The sequence below is a fragment of the Fringilla coelebs genome (assembly GCF_963513975.1).
Source record: "Fringilla coelebs genome assembly, chromosome: 1".
In the NCBI taxonomy this organism is placed as follows: Eukaryota; Metazoa; Chordata; class Aves; order Passeriformes; family Fringillidae; genus Fringilla; species Fringilla coelebs.
The window spans coordinates 87,350,161-87,359,321 of record NC_140028.1 but is presented as its reverse complement, the minus strand read 5'-3'; positions in this window follow the sequence as shown (position 1 = coordinate 87,359,321).

Here is a 9,161-nt window from a genome sequence, read left to right as displayed (position 1 = left end):
AATATTTTGGAGTCTACTTTTTTTCCAATTTCTTACTATTATCTAGAATTTAAAACACTTTTTACACTGTCCTCTCATGACTGTTTGTGTAATGAGCTGAGAACAGATTTGGGCATGATCCCTGTGTAGTTATATGGTGGACACATCCATGAGGATTTTTTAAGAAGTCCATGAAGTCACATAAGACACAGGGAAAGTCTTAAGGCATTGTATTTAACTTTCTAGATATCAATTTATCTTTGTCAGTTGTATTTATTATGCCACAAAATATTATTCCATTCAAACATTTTAGATAGACTTTGGATACATCATATATTACCCTATTTTGAAAAGCCAATGCTTTAGAAAGCAAAAAGAAAATTTACCAATATACTCAATCCTAATAAAAAGAAACCAACAAAACACTAATAATGCAGGAAAACCTCAAGCTTTGAGAAGACAGAGGAGTTCCAGTTATCCTTGCATTCTCTTCATTCACAGCAGGAGACACCCAAAAAAACGGGACCATGCAGAGGGTGCACGACACCAAATGGAAAGTGCATCATCTGAATTAGTATATATCTGTATTTTTTTCCTGAGTTATTCCATATTATAAACTCCCCTGGTAAGAGAGGCTTATTTGCTGTAAATTTATGCAAATTTGGCCACAACTCAAGCTCTGTCTTGCTGAAAGAATCTAGATGCTATCATGGCAATAAAAAATTCAAGCATGGGCAAACAAGATACTTATTATATAACAATTTTTTAAAGCATTGCTCTAAAATAAAATATGATATAAATAAAATATTTAGAGGCCTACTAGGACATCTGTAACATAAAACATTTCTGATGATGCTAAATTATACAAACCAACCCAACATGGAACTTTTTAGCAAAGAATAAGCCAGAGGGTGAAGTTGGCACTTACAGAAGTGTCTGGCTTTGACAGCTTTGATCACTTGAATTTTGCAGAAATTGCATGACATTTCTCACCAAAAGGACTAGAGGAAGCTGGACCTGGCACACATCAGTTCAAATGAAAATGGAAAGAAGACAACATCTTTGTCATCAGCTCTGTTACTCCTCTGGAAATCTCTAGTGATTTCAAACATGGAAGACATAATTTTATGTTGATTTGGGGCAGGGAGAAATAGGCTCAATTGCACACAGTTTCACTGGTCATTCTTCACTACAGTGTGCCTTATGGATCCATTCTCAGATAACTGCAGAGTAGAGATAAGGATACCTTAACAGAATTTACCACAGTACACAGAGGACAAATTCCCAACCCTTGTAAAACACCAGGAAGAGTTAACACAAGAGGGAGATCTGCATTCCCTTCTTACTGGCAATAACTCACTGGAGTCCATTTAAATGCAAGCATAACATCATGTCTTGTAGCATACCAGTTCTGATCCCAATAAAGCAGTGACAGAACTACTTCAGAACGCTGCTTTAGTTTTGAAAGATACTACTAAGACACTATAAAATATCATTAAAACACCCATGAGTACAAAACAAGTGATGTGAAAATTCATTTCAATACCTTCCCATGCATAACACTTTAGTTACTTCAGATTACATTATGCTACAGAGGTTTTTCACAATCTTGCCGTCAGAAAATTTGAGAATACATATAAAATCCATTATTTATTACACCACATATTTAGTAATAAATGGAGTATATTGTTTTAACTTCAATTGTGATTAATTCCCAGCTGATTTTATTTTCTAGCACATCAGCAAATGCAGACTTCTTTGACACCAATTATTAACTTATAAACTAATTCAGAAGAAGAAAACCAACATAGTATAAAAATTACTTCAATCCTCTTTTAAGAGGAATTAAAATGTAATGAAGAATGAACTTCAGAAACTCAGGAGTTTTGTTTCAAATTAAATTAAATTCAATATAAAATATTTTTATGCTTATCTAAAAGTGTCATTCTCCAGCCAAGCCTTCCAAACTTACTCTCTCCCTAGTTACCAATCAGAAGTATATAAAATAGACTCCTGTATTCTTCTTTGCTTCTTCTGAGGAATATCAATCTTTCCTTTCCAGTATCCACTTGAAATGAAAAAACCTGCTTGCTTTGTTTTCCAGGAACATAGCCTGCTAGCTAAACATCAACTTCCAAGTTGTGTAATGACCTGAGAACAGATTTGGGCATAATCCCTGTGTATTTATATGCTGGATGCATCCATGAGGATTTTTTTGTGCCTGGAAATATATGGTAATATAATGCATAAGTATAATGATGGAAAAAGAGAAAAAGAGGGGGCAAAAAAGAGAGAGAAAAAAAGAAAGAGGGAAAAAAAAAAAAAGGAAAACCTGGGGACATACAGGCCAGTCAGTCTCACCTCTATGCCCAGCAAGATCACGGAGCAGATCCTCCTGGAAACTATGCTGAGCCACGTGGAAAATAAGGATTCATGACAGCCAACATAGCTTCAATACAGGCAAATTATGCCTTACAAACCTGGTGTCCTTCTATAATGGATTTACAGGGGTGGTGAATGAGGTAAAAAGCAATTGAAGCCATCTGCCTGGGTTTATGCAAAGCATTTGATGTTGTGGCACACTATGTCATTGTCTCTAAAATGGAGAGTGAGTGATTTGATGGGTGAACTCCTTAATGGATAAGGAATGGTTACACTCAAACAATTGCAATCAATGGCTCAACATCCAAGTGGAGACCAGTGACAAGGGGCATTCCTCGAGGGTCAGTGTTGAGACTGTCTCTGTTTAACATTTTCATCCATGACATGGACAGTGGGAATTGAGCACACCCTCAGCAAGTTGGCCAGAAAGCCAATCATAACCTGGGCTACATCAAAAGATGCATGACCAGCAGGTCAAGGGAGGTGATTCTGCACCTCTACTCTGGTATTGTATAACCCCACCTGGAGTTCTGTGTCCAGGCTCTGGGGTCCACAACATAAGCAGGACATGTATCTGTTAGAGCAAGTTCAGAGGAGGGTCATGAAGACTGTCAGAAGTCTGGAGCATCTCTCCTATGAAGCTGAGAGAGTTGGGGTTGTCCAGCCTGGAGAAGACAAGGCTCTGGAGAGGCCTTAGGGCAGCCTTCCAGTACCTAAAGGGTAGGAAAGCTGAAGAGAGTTTTTTCAAAGGCATGTAGTGACAGGACAAGGGGGAATGGCTCTAAACTGAAGGAGGGTAGGTTTACATCAGATATAAGGCAGAAATTCTTCAGTGTGATTATGATGAGGTACTGGAACACATTGCCCAGAGAAGCTGGGGACGCCCATCCCTGGAAGCATTCAAGGCCAAACTGGATGGGGCTTTCAGCAACCTGGCCAAGTGGAAGGGTGTAGCTGACGTGACAGGGTGATTGGAACTAGATTATCTTTAAAGTCTCTTCCAACCCAAACCAGTCTGTGGTAATTTCACTTATCAATTCCATGACCTTCACTGTACTGTTCAGTCCTAGATTGATCCAGACTGATAATCCATTACAGCTGCCTAACTGAACATTACAGAGGCCAAAAACATCAATGACTTCAAAGCAATAGAAAAAGTGTAGGAAGAAATGTCTACTAGAGGCTGTTGAACAATCTACACACAACCTCCATAAAAGTTACTAGCACAAGTCAGACCTATGCTAAGAGAGGGATTACTTAAACTATCCTCAACTCCCTAGACTCCATTACAGAGAATGACTAAAGAAACCTTTGATCTGACCTAATACTTGTTCTTAGGTTAATTCTCACACCCAGATATCCCTCAACATTTATCAAAACACACATTGCATATCCCCAGGACATATAAACAGCTTCATCAAAACCAGTAAACCTTCCACATCTTCAAGAAATGTTCACAAGGAAAAACACCCATCACACCTTCCCTTGTCAGAAGCAGGGCTTGAATTCAAACCTTGCACAGCCACAGCATACTCTATTATTATAGTCTTGAAGGCCCAAACCTATTTCAAAAATAATGCAATAGGACACCGAGATTTTTTTTTTATAGAAAACATTCTGTCAATTTACCTGCCTAACTAGTACATACTCTGCCAGCACAATACAAGACCTGCAGGCACAAGTGAGACCACTTTTACTCCCATGATCTGGAGTGTCATCAGTGTAATGCTGTCAATATCAAGTCATAAGCCTGTTCACAACTACGTATTAATAAATAGGAGTTATTTCAAAGAAGGCTGCTTGTGACCTAAACTGACCAGTTAAAGTTGCTTCAACCACCTCCAATCACAATGCACAAAACAATTTAGGCATGATTTTTTGGATATCAGCCAGTTATAACTACAAAATTCCCTATAGTTTATTCCAAATAAGTCATAGAATGTACATCTGGACATCCACTCTCTCTGAGCAAATTACTTACTGCTTGCTTTTCTAAGTACTAGCATTTATATGCTCCAGTGACGAGACAGAAATAATGAAGTTGTATCTAGACTGTTACCAACACTTGATAGATTATCTCTCTGGCCCTATGTTCAATGTTTTAGAGTGCAATTTAAAAATTTAAAAATCAGTATTACAGTACTTTGTAATGTCAGAAGGCAGAACTTTATTTTAACTTTATAATTCTAGATACAATAGCTTTCCCTTGAATATGAAGTGATGTATTACACATTCCAAGCTTTGTATTCTATAATCATAGAGCTTTTTGCTACTGTTAAAGCCACAATTTAGGTTTGGAGGCAGTAAAATGCAGTAGTACAAAGAATACATTAGAAAGGGTTTTTAAAATTAGGCTAAGAAAAATCATTGCCGCTGGAATTCAAGTAGAGAAAACTATAGGAAAGTATTCAGAAAACATTTATTACAGAAGCTTAAACAACATAGACATTTGGATAACGTATATGTTAAAACATATGTATTTTTAATTACATTGATACCGTGATACTTAGCTAGCCATCCTCAGTTTTGTTAGGCACTTATTTCTAATTTTAAAAATATTCCAAGCAAAAAGCCCATCAAGTCTTTCTTGTGTGTGTGTCTTATTTATTTTGTTCATATTCTACTGCATCTCAGAGTAACAGCAATCAAAACCTGTACAAGGCTGGCAGAAAAATTTTACTGTATTAAATTACCAGAAATATCATTATGTCTGTCAACAGGAGAGGAAAACTATTGTTTTCCCCCTTTTCCCCAAGCTACAGAGGTAAACAGCTTCTCTTTTTTCTGTCAGCCAAGCTTCTAGGTTTACCTAAATCCCACTAAGTCAGCAGAGGACCAGTTATGACGGCCAAAGCACATTTTCACCTAACCAAAATACTTTTGTGTAACACCTGTCTCAAATGTAAACCCTAAAACAAAATTCACAGAAAAATTTGTCACTTTGCATGTAATTCTGCACCATTTTTGCTAGCATAATTATTGCCATCTTATTGCAAAGCTCTCATACCTTCTCGGTGATTTCTCATGGGCAGCTCCTCACAGCACTGACTCCTTCTTCACAGCCAAGAACTCCATCTCTCTTCACAGCACAACCAACAAATTGCAACTCTCTTCTCAATTAGCTAGCCCACTCTTTTGTAGCACTCTTCTTATTGGACTCAGCTGTGGCCTATTAAGGGCAGGTCTGGTCCTAATCTTCGGTGATTAGTACAGCTGCAACTCCTCAGGTGTGAAACTACCTTCTGCACTATTTTCTTACATTCTATCTCTCCACAGATGATAAAGCAGTAAATTATATCAGCTTTAGCTGTATCAAGACTCACAAACTGCATCCTCATTGAGTTATGCTCTGATTCAGTCAACATAGAAGATTCTAAAAATATTTATTCAAACAAAACACATCTCTGAGAGGTGGGTTTAAGCATTTGAAAGTGGTTTTAATTTGCCTTTCATGCTGTGTTGTATTGCACTAAGTAGTTTATTTTTTTGTTGTTTTGCACTGGGTGGTAGAAAACTTTACTGAGTATATTAGGTCATATGGATGGTTTTTCCCCCTCCCCCATCACATGGTCTCTCCCTCACACACCCCCCTGTTTTACACACCTGGTGGTCTGTCCCATGGGTACCTGTCCCCGCCCCCTTCCCCTTGGGTATAAAACTGCACTGCAAGTGTGCTACACCCTCTTTCCTACCTGGGTGGTTGCCATCACCGGAAGTGTCCTGTCCCAAGCCAATAAACAGGATACTCATCCCCACGTGAAGAAGAGTGCTTCTGGTCTTTTACTTTTGTCTATGCAAGTCCGTGTGGGCTAGAGTCTGAGCTAGCCAGATTGGGACTCGTATAAAGCCCAGAAACCCAACAGATTACTGCAATGCTGAAATATAGGAAATGTCCCTCATTGTTCTGCTTCATTAGCTTCTTTTTATAACCCTAGTGAAAATGTTCATGGATATTTGTGTCACTCATGATATACCTGTACATGTTTCTTGGGGAAACATACCTATTCTGGGTAATTTTGCCACACATAGGAAGTATTTTTTACTCCTTTAAATTCTTAATAGCAACACACATTATGCCACAAAGATATTACTGTCCAAAGCTCATTGACAAAATATAAGATGTGCACCTATTATAAATATTTCATATTTGTGTTCTCTTCACAAATAAGAAGTGCCTAACACCTTTGTTTGGATTAATTCCCAATCTGGCATATGGGAAGTGGGTACAGGGGTGCCATTTCACTGCAGAAAAATTAAAATTGCTCATATTGAATGGGCATGAAAACAATCTAGACTAGACAACAAAGGCAACCTAACATTATGGACCTAACATTTCTTAATTAGACTGTAGTGAACAAAAGCTTTTGTTAATAAAACTACAGCCAACAGCATTACTGTGTAACTTCCAGAAGAAAAAAATTAGGAGTAAGTTTGTGCACAGACTAAGCTTTCCTATTGGTACCTTGAGTAGGTCAAGACGGAGAAGTACAGACAGGGAGTGTGAGAACTTTGGGATCTTTAATACTTCCACTGCCTCTGCTTGTGATGTACAACATCTATTTCCTGGATAAACAGAGAAGTTAGGTCCCTAGAGCCTGAATCCAGTGCCTTTCATAAGCCCTAACTTCATTTTTACAAACGATAAAAGAAAATGTAATTTGCTCTCCAGCTTTACCAGTAATCCATACGTGTTCATATTGCAGACTGCAAAAGCATCTGTGAGATCAATAATAAACATCCTACTCATTGTTTACTCTTCTGCTTTATTTAAAGAGAACATTCTCCAGCATACCTGCCACTTTCCAGTTGGAATGATGGAATCCAGATAACAGAAATAGAAAAATACATTGCAAATGGCAAAATACGTGCTCTTTTACAACAGGCAGGAGACCTCCCAAAATCAAGCAGCCTAATTTCTACATTTCTGAATTAAAAAAAAATAATACAATAGGGTATTAACAAGTCTCAGATATGAGGGAATATCAGATCATGTCTGCCAGTGTGTTTCTCCTCAATACTCTTCCTAATCAAGAGCCTCACATACGCAGGTTCCTTCCACCCAGATCGTTATTTAGTCAATCCAACTCAGTGGTGCAGTTTGATTTTTCCTGTTATCTGCCTGCCTCCACTGAGTCAGTAAGGCCCATTCAGAGAAACACAGAACAGGTAAGGTTAGAAGGGACCACTGGAGGTCATCTAGTCCAACCACTCTGTTCAAGCAGGGTGCCCTCAAGTACATTACTCAGGATTGTGTCCAGATGGCTTTTGAATATCTCCAGTGAAGGAGAATCCTGAATATCTCCAGTGAAGGAAAATCCACAGCCTCTCTGGGCAATCAAATCTGTTCCAGTGCTCAGCCACGCACACAGAAAAGAACTTCTTCCTCACGATCTGGTAAAACTTCCTGTGTAATCACTCCACTTCCATCTGTAACAGTTCAGTTTATTACAGCTGACATATCTAGAGAATTTATTTACACAAAACTAGAAAATCCCAGCTGATCACATGCAAGCTTGAATATATTTACCTAAGTTACTGGGGAAGTTACTTCTGTCACGGAGATGGTGAAAAGCACCATCCATATTGTTGCAAAAAAAGCAGAATTGTTTGCTACATGTGAAATCTCTCAATCAGGTAAAGGAAACTTGAACCAAGAAGCACTGGAACTTCACAGGGTGGCTGCAAGTATTTTTCGCAACAATCACTAATCCCGTTTTTCAGAAATAACTAGTTGCTAAAAGGTTTTAGTGGGTTCAATTTTTTGTTTGTTTATTTATTTTTAAGTAACTATTGCGCATTTTCTTTATGGTGTTTGTCACTTAATAAATACCCTTAAAAAGTATGTTGTTAAATGTTGGAGCACATGTTACTACTATCTATAATACACACTGATTTACTACACTAACATTGGGAAAGGTAAAAAAAACTTTTAAAACAGTGTAAACATAAATGCTTGAATTTTTAAAATCTGTATCTCTTGTCCTCTAGTGATTATGTATAATGTTAAATACCTCTGTATATAATTACAGAAAATACAGCACTGCCATTTTATAGACTGATATGAATAATAACTGGATTTTATGTATTGTCAAGCTATATCTAATTTGCACATTTTGCCCAAAATGCCTTTAGCTACATTTCTTCTAAGTTCTTTACCTGATTCCTTTGGCCATTATGCTCTATGCATTCTGCTGTTATTGCTCTCATTTACCTTTTCACTCGTCATTCTTAAATACTTAAATACTTTTATTATTTCCTTTGTGCAGCCTCATGTGGAATACCTCTCTCTAAACGCTTTTTTTTTTGCTTTTTTTTTTTTTTTTTTTTTTTTTTAATGAAAGCAGCAGCTTTGCGTGGGTGATTCACTGCTTACATCAGAACAGCAGAACATCAACCACAGAACAGCAGAACATCAACCAAACCTCGGAAAAAACTTTTTCAGGACTCAAACGATCTTGATATCACCGCGGTGTGAAATGCGATGTCCTGCTCCGGGAGATTTTTTCAGAGTACTGAGGCAGTCCCAGTAGCTGCGGACCCACAGCAGCGGCTGGCCGCAGCACACCTGGGAGGCGAGGTGACACCAGCACGAGTGTCCCTGTCACTCCTGCAGGCAGCTGCAGCGAGCCGGGGCAGGCACGGAGCTCCTCAGCCCCTGCCGGTGCTGCCGCCACCCCGGACCCTTCCCGGCTGCTCTCTGGCGGGGCAGGGCAGGGCAGGGCGGGTTATTGCCCAGCGGTACCCTGGGGTGCCCCGCTGTGCGAGCGTGTGCGGCGGGGGGAAGGAGGGGACTGCCCCTC